The sequence below is a fragment of the Triticum dicoccoides genome, chromosome 4B, assembly GCF_002162155.2.
Source record: "Triticum dicoccoides isolate Atlit2015 ecotype Zavitan chromosome 4B, WEW_v2.0, whole genome shotgun sequence".
NCBI classification, from domain to species: Eukaryota; Viridiplantae; Streptophyta; class Magnoliopsida; order Poales; family Poaceae; genus Triticum; species Triticum dicoccoides.
In genome coordinates, this window is record NC_041387.1 from 22,366,929 (window position 1) to 22,377,691 (window position 10,763).

At 42.5% G+C, this 10,763-nt stretch overlaps 1 long non-coding RNA gene across 6 annotated transcripts; it reads left to right on the forward strand.

Moving 5' to 3' along the window:
• Window positions 1-1,385: 1,385 nt before the first annotated feature.
• Window positions 1,386-10,591, forward strand: LOC119294684. Of its 6 annotated transcripts, XR_005143519.1 has the most exons (10): window positions 1,386-1,734; window positions 1,804-2,018; window positions 2,800-2,985; window positions 3,071-3,144; window positions 5,213-5,329; window positions 6,795-6,861; window positions 7,765-7,939; window positions 8,404-8,477; window positions 9,569-9,639; window positions 10,058-10,591. It is a non-coding gene; the product is annotated as an uncharacterized LOC119294684 (long non-coding RNA). The 6 variants fall into 6 exon arrangements; XR_005143517.1 differs by having other exon boundaries at window positions 5,213-6,861; XR_005143516.1 differs by having other exon boundaries at window positions 6,795-7,939.
• The last annotated feature ends 172 nt before the right edge of the window (window positions 10,592-10,763 follow it).

Here is a 10,763-nt window from a genome sequence, read left to right on the forward strand (position 1 = left end):
TGGAAGTAATGAATTAGTGGCATTGGTATTACCCTTTAAGAAGAAGAAAAATGAAATAAAAATCGAACAATATCAAAATAATGAAGGTTTCTGTGGCAAAATCATTTAGTGGCATTGATATTACCCTTTAAGAAGAAAAGAAAAGAAAAGAAAGAACAAATGTAAAAAAATTCACACGTTGCACAGAATTTGCGTTTTTTGTACAACAATAAACATATAATAGTGATTTTTTGCAAAAAAAATGGTTCCTAAGAAGGAATTTACTACTGTCATTAGGTTTACCCTTGAAGAAAAAAAAGGTAAAAATAAATAAATTGAAAATATGCAACGATGAATTAGTAGCAATAGTATTGCCCTTTAAACAAGAAAGATAACAAAAGTTTTAAAGAGCTTGCACACAACTTCGCTCTTAAATTGCACTTTTTGTAATATGCAAACAATAATCATATAATAGTTAAATTTCTGCACATATTACTTAGTATTCATGTGTGTGCATAACACCCACCCAACATCCCAAAAACACACACAAAAGAGAAATAAAAACCAACTAACAAAGAAAAACAAAAACATAGACACATAAGACAGAAGAAAAAAAAAGGAAAAGTTAGGAGCGATGGATCACACTGTTAATGGGCTCCGGCCCTGTAGTAAATCAACTGACCCAAATATGGGGTCTGTCGAAACAAACAAGCCCAGCCCAACAATTAGCATAGGCCAGGAAAAATATGCAGCACGAACCTCAGAGCAATAATCAACGGCCAAGAAATTGACTGACCTAAATTTAAAATTCAGGCAACTTACAGGTAGCTAAAGTGGAAGAAATCAAGAAAGAGTGCGTGCACACTCCTTCGATGCTGATTAACTGCACGCATGCATCCATCAATCTAGCTGCGTACGAAACATGTTCATCCCACAAGGAAGAATCATGTGAAACGTGAATACACATATTTTCTTATTGTGTGCACGGTTTGGTTTTCGGTATGCTCTGGTTTCATTAGCAAAAAGGAAAATACAATGGAGGGAATTCAAGGATTGGCAGTCCACTGAAAGTCAAGGATTTCGGATATATCTCCCTAGTGCACATTCTTATCCATCTAGAGATAGGAATAGAAGCTCTCCTTCCGGCTCCTCAGCGATTTAGGCTTCCTGACCGTTGGATCGGGTGGCTTGATCGAATCTGGGCCGTCGGATCGACCCCTGGAGCGATCTCGTCCGTCGGATAAAAAAAAGTTACTGCTGGAATGAATAGTTACTCCCGTTTCGTGCCACCGCTCGTAAATAGTCTGCCCGCCGGGGGCATTTTCATCATTTCGCTCACAGGGGATATAAAAGGGCCGGCTCCCGTGGTGAACCCTAGCCTCCTCCTCTCCCCTCCCGCGCGCCTCCTCTCCCCGCGTCCCAGCCCCCGCTCGCCCCGCCCTCTCCCCTTCCTCTCCCTCCCTCAGACCTCGCCGCCCCGCTCACATCGCTGCCGCCGAAGCCCTCAGACCACGCCGCGGTGGACCTCTCTCCTCCCCGCCCCGCCCGTCCCGCTCGCCGTGGCCGTGGCCGATGACCGCGGCCCCGCCGTCCCGCCCCGCCCGCCGCGGCGGCCATGGACGAGCTCGAGCTCGACAGGGGAGCAACGGGGAGAGGAACATGAGGCTAGGGGGAGGAAGAAGATGGCCACCGCCGCCGGATCACCGCCGCGCCTCTGCTTCAACCCTAACCCTAGCGTTGCTGCTGCTGCTCAAGGTGCGTCCATTTCGATTTGCTACTGGCCCCTCCCCTCCCCTCATGCTGCTGCTGCTCTTGGTCACACAGGTGCACGCATGCGTCCAACGGTGAACCCTAGCCTCGGACAGCAGCAGCGGCCATCACCAATGACAGCAGCGACAGGAGCAGCCAGCAGCTCAGGTGCACCTATCTCTTCCAGGAGCACGGCGCCCACCCCACCCACTACCCCTTCCCCCGCCAGCCATGGGAGCTGGTGGCCTGCCTCTCCTCAGATCGTGACCTGAAGCCGGCTCAGACTTCAGGTGAGTACCTCTGTTCCTCCACCCCTGCTATCTCTTGTGCTCTGAGCGAAATGTCCATCAAACTAGTGTCAATTTTGGGGTCTGCATGAGGCTTCCAGGCCATAATTTATGTATCAAATCTTTCATGTAGATGATGTAACAGATGCCTGTTATTAGATGATTTTTTTGCCATTTAAGATGGCAAATAAATTTATCAATTGTTTCTTCTATGATGGATGGTGAACAGAGGATAACAACATGAACGGTCGTGATTCAGTATTTTGTGCACTCAAATTATTGAACAGAAGGGGCAAGAAGGAAATAATTATGTTATTTGTATGAACTGTGTGTGTGCTTTCTTCAGGATCCGATTGAGAAAGTTTAGGTCCAGATGACAAGAAATAAAATATGCAAATCCCATGTTTTTTAAGGATTTTTGTTTGTTAATTCAATGGTCCACTTCTAAACTGTTTGATTTTCAATGGTGTTGCTGTTCAAGTAGTGGGTTTGTTCATGATGCACATGGGGAATAACATGATTTTTGTGGTGAATATGTGGGAACTGTCATGATTTTAAGGATTTCCCTTCTTTCTTCCTCTTGCTGATATAAATTATGTTTTTAGCATTTTTTTGGTTAGAATGTTGCTGCTCCTAACCACTGGTTATATTTTTGCTAGGTTAGATAAGATTTACTTACATTAAATGAAGTAAAATGATGTCCTGCTATTTTACAGAGTGAACAAAAAAAATATGCAAGAGCATATGTCATAAGGTAATAACCTTCGTTTGTTAACCACGACAGGACTATGTTTAAACATTCAACAACTCTGGCCAACATATGAAACAAGACCAAGTCTCGCATGGGGATGCAACCCATCCTCTGCTTGCTTCCAGCACGGCGCCGGCCGGATCCACCTCGGCCACAACCACGACACCGGCATTGGCAGCCATGTGCTTCTTCTCCATCACCACAAAATGAGAATGCAAGGTCTCTATTCTGCTCCCCCTCCCCCTCTGCTTGCTTGTTTTGATTTGGCCGCTCCCCTTCCTCCCTCACTCCCTGATGCACGCAGGCACAAGCAAGGGAAGACCATCGCTTCGCTCCTCTGGGCCGCCGCTGCTACAACCCTACTGGACGCCATGCAAGGTATCTCTCTGCTTCCTCTCCTTCTCATGCTATGCTTTGCTTGTCCACACCCACCAATTTGGTTACTGCAACTTTCGTTCTTCAGAGAGGAGAAATTATGCAGAATTCTGAATCTTTAACTGTGGTCTGAGAAGAAAATCGAATCTTTCTTCAGAGAGTAGTCGTGTTGTGACAAAGAAATCTGAAACAATGAATGTCTGTGACCTCTGCAAGTCGCGGACGTTGTGGAGCTGGACGAGGTTTAATCCCCAGTCTTATTTATCTATGCCTACATATGTTGTGCGGCTGCAAGGAAAGATTACTCCGTGTAATATTAGTGCTACATTGCCTACTCAATAGTGTCCTTTTTTTCTTCTGAAATTTAGCTGCAGTCATGGATCACTAACCTGTACATTATGTTACATCTCACGGTTATCTGACTTGCTTATGCAATATATCTCTATCATTATATTTTTTTTTATATATATATAGACACGCTAAACTAAGCCAGAGCGCATTATAGGCTATCGTACGCGCCGGCTGCCCGACCGAGTCTCTCAACTACTCTAATTAGTCCGCTCCGCGCGCCTCCTTACCGATTGGAAATTCACCGTAGAAAACTAATGGGACATGGTAATGGACTTTAATCATTACTACGGCTCTCCACTGTTGGATAATAAAATTTGCTATGTCTTCACTGCAATAAACGAATGGAACACAGTAGTGGACCCTAATCATTACGACTCTCCACCATTGGATGGTAAAATTTGCTATGCCTGTTCAGGCCTATTTGCACGTAGTAATGTGTTCATAAAACGTAGTTGCAATTTGTGAAGGGAACATAGTAATCAGGTTATTAAATTCTTCGGCCAATTTTGCGCAAAAAATAATAAACCAAGGTAGATCAGTCGTAAGCTTAAAATATTTTATGTTTATTTAGGCTTCTTTAATTCTCACTAGTACGTGATTTTCCGCCATACCACATCGTAATGCAGTTACCACATCGTAATGCAATTACTAGCACCTACTGTACCTAGTAGGATTCATGCATAGAGTGGTAACGCTGTTACCATAGGTACATTTTCCATTTAAATAAAAAAACTAATATTCAATGTCAGCCATTAGCCACGTACATGGTAATTGTATTTCTGACATACAGTAAACCAATTACTAGAGGAACTGTTCACCGGCGCTTACTTTTTCCAAGCGTTGGCTAGAAACCACCTATTGTTATTCGTACACTCTTTTAACATAGTAAACCAACTACTATGTGTTCACCTTATTTTACAATCAGAGGACTGACTGCTGCACAGCCTCGTAATGGATTTACTGCTGCAATGCCTCGTAATGTACTAGTACTTCGGTGACCATGTACCCTGATATGATTACCGTCATTAGTAGATGGTGGGTTCAAGCGTCTAGTGTTGCGGGGCGGAGATAGGGCGCTGACTACGGTAAAAGAATCTAATCAATTACTATTTTTTGTATTGCTTGTTACTTCCATTTCGTAATCCATAGGGAGGAGGAACAAGCGGCCCGTCTCTGTTCCATATGAGCCGAGAGGATATTTTAGAGGTTTCTGTTTTCTCATATAGGTTTCGTAGTTATATTTTGGTTAGAATGTTGCTGCTCCTAACCACTGGTTATGTGTTTTTGGGACAAGGTGCTTTGTACATTATGATTGCTTATATATGTGTCATGGTTTAAATGTATTTAAAATCAATTTGTTCGGGCTGAGATCCATTCTATATTATGCGAGCCATTTCTTCATTTCAATATGATGCTATCTTTTTTTCATTTCTTTTGGTCTAGGACAAAGGGTATGTGGATGTTTCTGTTAAGATAAAAGACTGAATTAGATGCAATCTTTGAGAAAAATTTACATCCTTCCACTATTCCTATCTTTGTTTTGTTATTTTTGCTATTTCAGACAACGGGATACACCACCTTGATGAAAATATATTTACCTAAAGATTTTATTTGTTTGGATACAAACTCTGAATTCAAAAGAAAAACATGAATGTCGTGATAGCGGTGGAAGAAACACTCTTAATTGTTTCTAATAAATAACGATGCCTTTCTTATACAGGTTTTTTGGTGCGTTTGTGCTCGTCGGCGGGACGGTGCAAGGCGCAACTCCGACGTGGTTCCTTGCTGGTTGGACGGCGTTCACGCGCAACCCCGGCGTGCACAGAGTACTGCCTCGGTGAGCTCCATCTTCCTCCTGCTCCGCTGCTTCGGCTACTGTATGGGACATGGCCATGGCTATATTGATCCATCCATCCATCCAGAAATAAGAATAGAAGCTCCTCAGGCCGCACCACAGCGATTTGGGATTCCTGACCGTCGGATCAGGTGGCTTGATCGGATCTGGGCCGTCGGGTCGACCCCTGTAACGACCTCGTCCGTCGGATAAAAAAAAGTTACTACTGGAATGAATAGTTACTCCCATTTCGTGCCATCGCTCATAAATAGCCTGCCCCGCCGGGGGCATTCTCGCCATTTCGCTTTGTCTATGGCGGTGGCGTTCGTGCTAGGGCGATGATGATTAACTGTGGCTGGAATAAGTGTGCCTTTGAGCAATCAAGGCACCTGTGGGTATCAAGTTGGATCCTCCCTGTTGTCTCTAGAATCCTTTTTGATCCTGTGATACCTATTGATCTGTCCTTGGATGGTCATTCTTGTTGAGTGATAACCAGGGCAGCTCCATTGTGTAAACAGATTGATCTGGTGATAAAAGATGATGGGGATAGGTTATATGATCGAGAAAAGGCGAATTTGAGCCCACTATGCAATAAAACTACAGCTACCTCCCCTAATGTGTGTAGTATTGAAGGCAAAAGAGAACTTTTAATGTCTTGCTACTTTAAAATTCCAAAAAGGTGCATTCTTCCTTTGCTGGTTACTTAACCATGATTTTTTGTTTTGCTTTGGTTCTGGTTGAGATACTAAAGGTTGTTTATATATGAAAATAATAGACACTTGTAGTTTTGTATGCCTCACCTGTAGCTTAGGATCCAGTGTTGTAATGTTTTGCCTGGGTAAAAATAACTCTAATCAATAATAGTGGTTCTATCCTTCTGATTTGAACTGGGAGAGGGCCACTGATTCTTGATCTTAAGGTGACCCTATTTTTCTATGCCTCATGCTCATGCTGCTCTATGTTCCCTTTTAAAGATTCTTGCTTGCATTTTGGGTTGGTCTTCTGCTCTATGTTCCCTTTTAGCATTTCTTTCCGCTGTTGATGCATTCCCTTTTTTGTATATTACATGTTCTTTTGTATCTCATTCTGCATGAAACATAACTAAATAATACATTGAGATGAAAGGTTATATATGATATCATTGAGAGGAGCATGCCAACATCCCTACCTCCCTCTTCAACTCCCACCCAACACAATTGTGGTGAGCTCCCCCTCTCATCTACCTGCTATTTGTACCTTCGGTTTTGGATGCATACAAATTGTGTATGCCATGACTGAAACTCGAGCAGCAAATTGTGTGTGTGTGTGTGCGCGCGCGCACATCACGTTTTTGTTTAATTTTGGATGGCTCAAACCGGCTGGAGCCAACTTTGTGTGTGTGTGAGTGCGCATCCATTGCATGTAAAAATCTTGTTTTTTCCAAACTCTTCTACTGTCGGATATGTAGATAAATTGCTTATTTGGGCAGTTGTAGTACTCCATGCGATTGTCAAGGATCTGCACTTTCATCACACTAAATGTAGTTGACTAAAAAGGTAAGTTATGCCTTCTCTCTCGCTAATCAATTTTCTCTTGGCTATTCTTTCTTTGCAAATGATCATATTTTGTGTATTTTCACTATGTATTCTTGTATCTATATATGTTGAGCAGATTGTTTCCTCTATGACCATGATTCTATATGATTACTGAGGTCTCTAACCTTCTCTTCTTTTCTAATTAGAACATGATACTAATCTGATGTATCTCCTATTTGCGATGACTATTAAATATGGAGTTTCTGTGTTGTCTAATGAAGCAGTCAAGTATGCAATCTGAGCAGAATATCATTAAAAGGTCATTGACCCAACAAATTGAACTTAATCTGAACCTCCCCTGTTCCTGCTAAATATCCCTATTTTTCTGAACTTAACAAAGAACAACATCATATATTAGATCAGCACACAAGTGAACCAGAAAGCATTTTATTCAGTCTTGGTACCCTTAGTGTAAAATTATTCCTTACTGGTTGGGGATTTGGAGGTGCAGTATGTGGTTGGCGAAGGATTTTTTTTCTCCTAGGCTCCACACATTCTCTTCCATCTAAAACAACCGATGCGGTCAAGTGGTGTAGTAGTTGATGGTCGAGAGCTAAAATCAGGGCACTGTTTTGTTTTAGGATTTGTGTAATCTTTAGATCCACCTTTACCATCACAATTATTTGCCTGAGCTCTGGTGATTACTCCCAAGGATTACTCCACCAAATAACATTACCGAGGTATCACTGTGTGTCTGGCTGTTTATTCATGTGTAGTACTACAGTGTGTGGCCTTCTCTGTTTTGTCAAATGCCAGTACTTGCTTTGTGACCCTTGATGTATCAACCTGTAACCCTTTGAAACATGACCTGTTGCCTATTGATATTACTGATATAAAAGAGATATTTTGTTTTTGCTGATGCAGGAGGGCAGCAGCCTCGACACGGCGATCACGTCGCTCCTTAGCGTGGAGATGTAGTGCCACCTGGCCGGCAGAAGGAAGTCCGCCGATCGTCGAGATCTGCTTCAAGGATGGCGCCTGGAAGAAGCTCAATGACCAGATCATCGTCCTCTCCAAGAGGAGGGGTCAGTTCAAGCAGGTAGAACTAGCTCACCATTGCTAGCTGCTCCTCCCACTTTCTTCTTTGACTGTGTCAAACTTGAGCCTGTAGCTACTATTCAGATATCGTGTCAGTTAATCTTCAAAAACAGAGGTGAGAATTATATGTTTGGACAATGTAATGGTTACTTTAATATTGAGATGTCGAGGGTCGTTCCCGAGCTCCATATTTAGTTATTGGATGCTCATATACCAAGGCGCGCTCCCGATCTGTAGTTATTTCTTCATCACCACAGGATGTTTGTTGTTTATTCTTCTTACCCGTGTCGGTATTCTGTTTGTCCTTTATACTTGAAAGATATATATGACAAGCCCTATTAGTATTTAGTAAGCAGAGGCAAAATGGGTTGTTCTGGCGCGGTGCTTATTTGTTTTGGACCGTCTAAATTCTGGTTAACTGCAGCTCATCCATGGTTGTACCTTTTCCTCTTTTTCCCCTTGCAGGTTGGTCCGCTGTCTACAGGTGCTCGTTATTCTGGCCAGTTTGTCGTGCTCTATCTTCGACCACCTCTTTGCAGGTTGTCCCCTTCTCCCCCTCTCTTCTATGCTTTCCAGGCCTAGACTTACATTTCTTCCTGCTGTTAGATTTTGTTTGGACAATGGATGTATCTGCTTTTTGTTCTCTTATTGGTAGAAGCCTAGCATCTAAAACTATTATCCCCTGCCTTTATTTTTGTGCTTGCTTGGCATTTGGAATTGGGCATTTTGGTCACTTCTATAGATCCTGGTAGGACCTAGGATTTTTTGTACCTTTCTGCTATGTCCTAGAAGTAGCGTGTTGATTTGTTTGTTGGAACTGCTCGCATGTGTCGTGTTGTTGGGGCTACCAGACAAACCAATATCGTTCTAGATATGGTTTATAAAAAATGTTCGTTGGTCTGTACCTAAAGTAGTATGTTGTTAGGAAGACATTAACTGGGCTGGTCAGCTTGGCCTGTGTCCATTCTGTCTGCTTATTTTTGAATCTCATCTAGGTTTATTTACTCTTTTAGGTTCTTACTTTAGTTATCATGGATCCTTAGGTTTGTTTGATTTAATGGAATTGGGACCTGCATGTTTTGCCTATTTCAGTGAATTTAGATCATATTCTTCTTAGGCACTAAACTTCTTTGCAAAGAATGTGTGGAGAGGTGGTTTAGCTCTCTGAGATGGTTGTGCTCAAATTTACACGGGGTGGCTGTCTCTCTTCTATACATTGTTGTCTCCTTAGGAGATTGAAGAGCTTCTCTTGGTTGCATTCATTACTAAAACATGGATGTTTCAGAGCAAGTAGCACGCCATGGATTTAAATGTTCAGTTAACTTTGAATTTGTTGGAGTTACTAAAACATGGAGTTAAATTCACAGTACCTATGAATTTAAATTTTTGAGTACTCCAAGCATGTTTGATATCAAAAAATGTTTGATACAATATGTAGTGCCATCATCTCATGATTCTGCTCATGGTTTCTTTTTTACTGCCATGAATGTATTTTGAGTAAATCAACTGAATTTTAATTCAGTTCACAATGCACACAATTTTGGTGACTCTTGCGTGCTCAAGCTTTGCATCGTTTGGACGTGTGCCAATTCCTTGATGGATTCATGCTGGTCCTTGTGTTGCATTGCAGTAACTTTTTCCCGCCTTGCTGGAGGAGATGAAGCACATGGCAAAGCAGGAGTTCATTGCGCACTTAAGAAGGTATAGCAGTGACCAATTTCGCCTGTAGTAGTAACTCTTTCCTGCCTTTGCTGCATTTTTCTCTTCACTACAGTATACTGCACCATTAGTGATGCAACGCCAACAATCACCATTTCAAAGAACTAGAGATCATTTGTACTCCTAATTGTATGCATACATGGAAGAAAACCAAATTGAAATTAGAATTACCTGTTGATAGCAAATTGGCATTTAACCCTGGTCAAAAAAATGAGAGATCAATTTGCAAAGTTGGATCAATTTGCATGTGTACTGTAATTTTTAATTTTTTCAGGCGTACTTCTCTTACAGATCAATTTGTCAATTTTCAAGCCAACTTGTCGATTTATAGGTTACATTAGACAGAACTTCTTTTATAGATCAAGTCATGTTTCTCACCATCCTCCTCATCACGTAGCAGAGGCGTCCTGGAGCACGGTGGAGGCATTTTGGACGTGGAGCACGGCCTTGCGGTTCCTCGAGCCTAGGGAGGCCATGCGAGAAACCTGGGGCAGCAAGGTACTGCCTCTTGCTGCTCCTCCCCCATGTCTGGAGCTCGCCTGGAGCTCCCCCACGCCTTGAGCTCGCTAGAGCAGAGGCCTACGAAGCGCTCCCTGGGGCAAGGCCTGGGGCGATCTGCAGGGAGGAACAGAGGCCTGGAGCTGCGGGGAGAAGAGGTCTGGAGCTGCAGGGAGGAGCAGAGGCCTGGAGCCGGCGGCGAGCTCTGTAGGCGACGACGCGAGGAAGGAGCGAATCACGAGGGAGAGGTTGGAGCGGATCGCCAACTTTTGAATTGTATAAGGATGTAATTGAAAAATGTTGTTTAGTTCAAAATGTGTCGGTTGCGACAGATATTTTGGGACGGAGAAAGTACTATTGACATAGATACAATTTATTTATCAAGGATTTTTGTATATCATATTATCATAGGAAAATGATCTATGTATGCACTTTTTATGGTCATGTACAGTTCAGAGCCAGTGTTATTTATCAAACACATAATTTAAATAAGGCTTGTGAAAAAATTGCCCATTGAAATGATCACTTTGGATTGGTAGTGTCAAAAGGATGCAGAACATTTGTAACATTTCTTCCCATATTCATGAGACTTTCATTCTGTTGTTGCA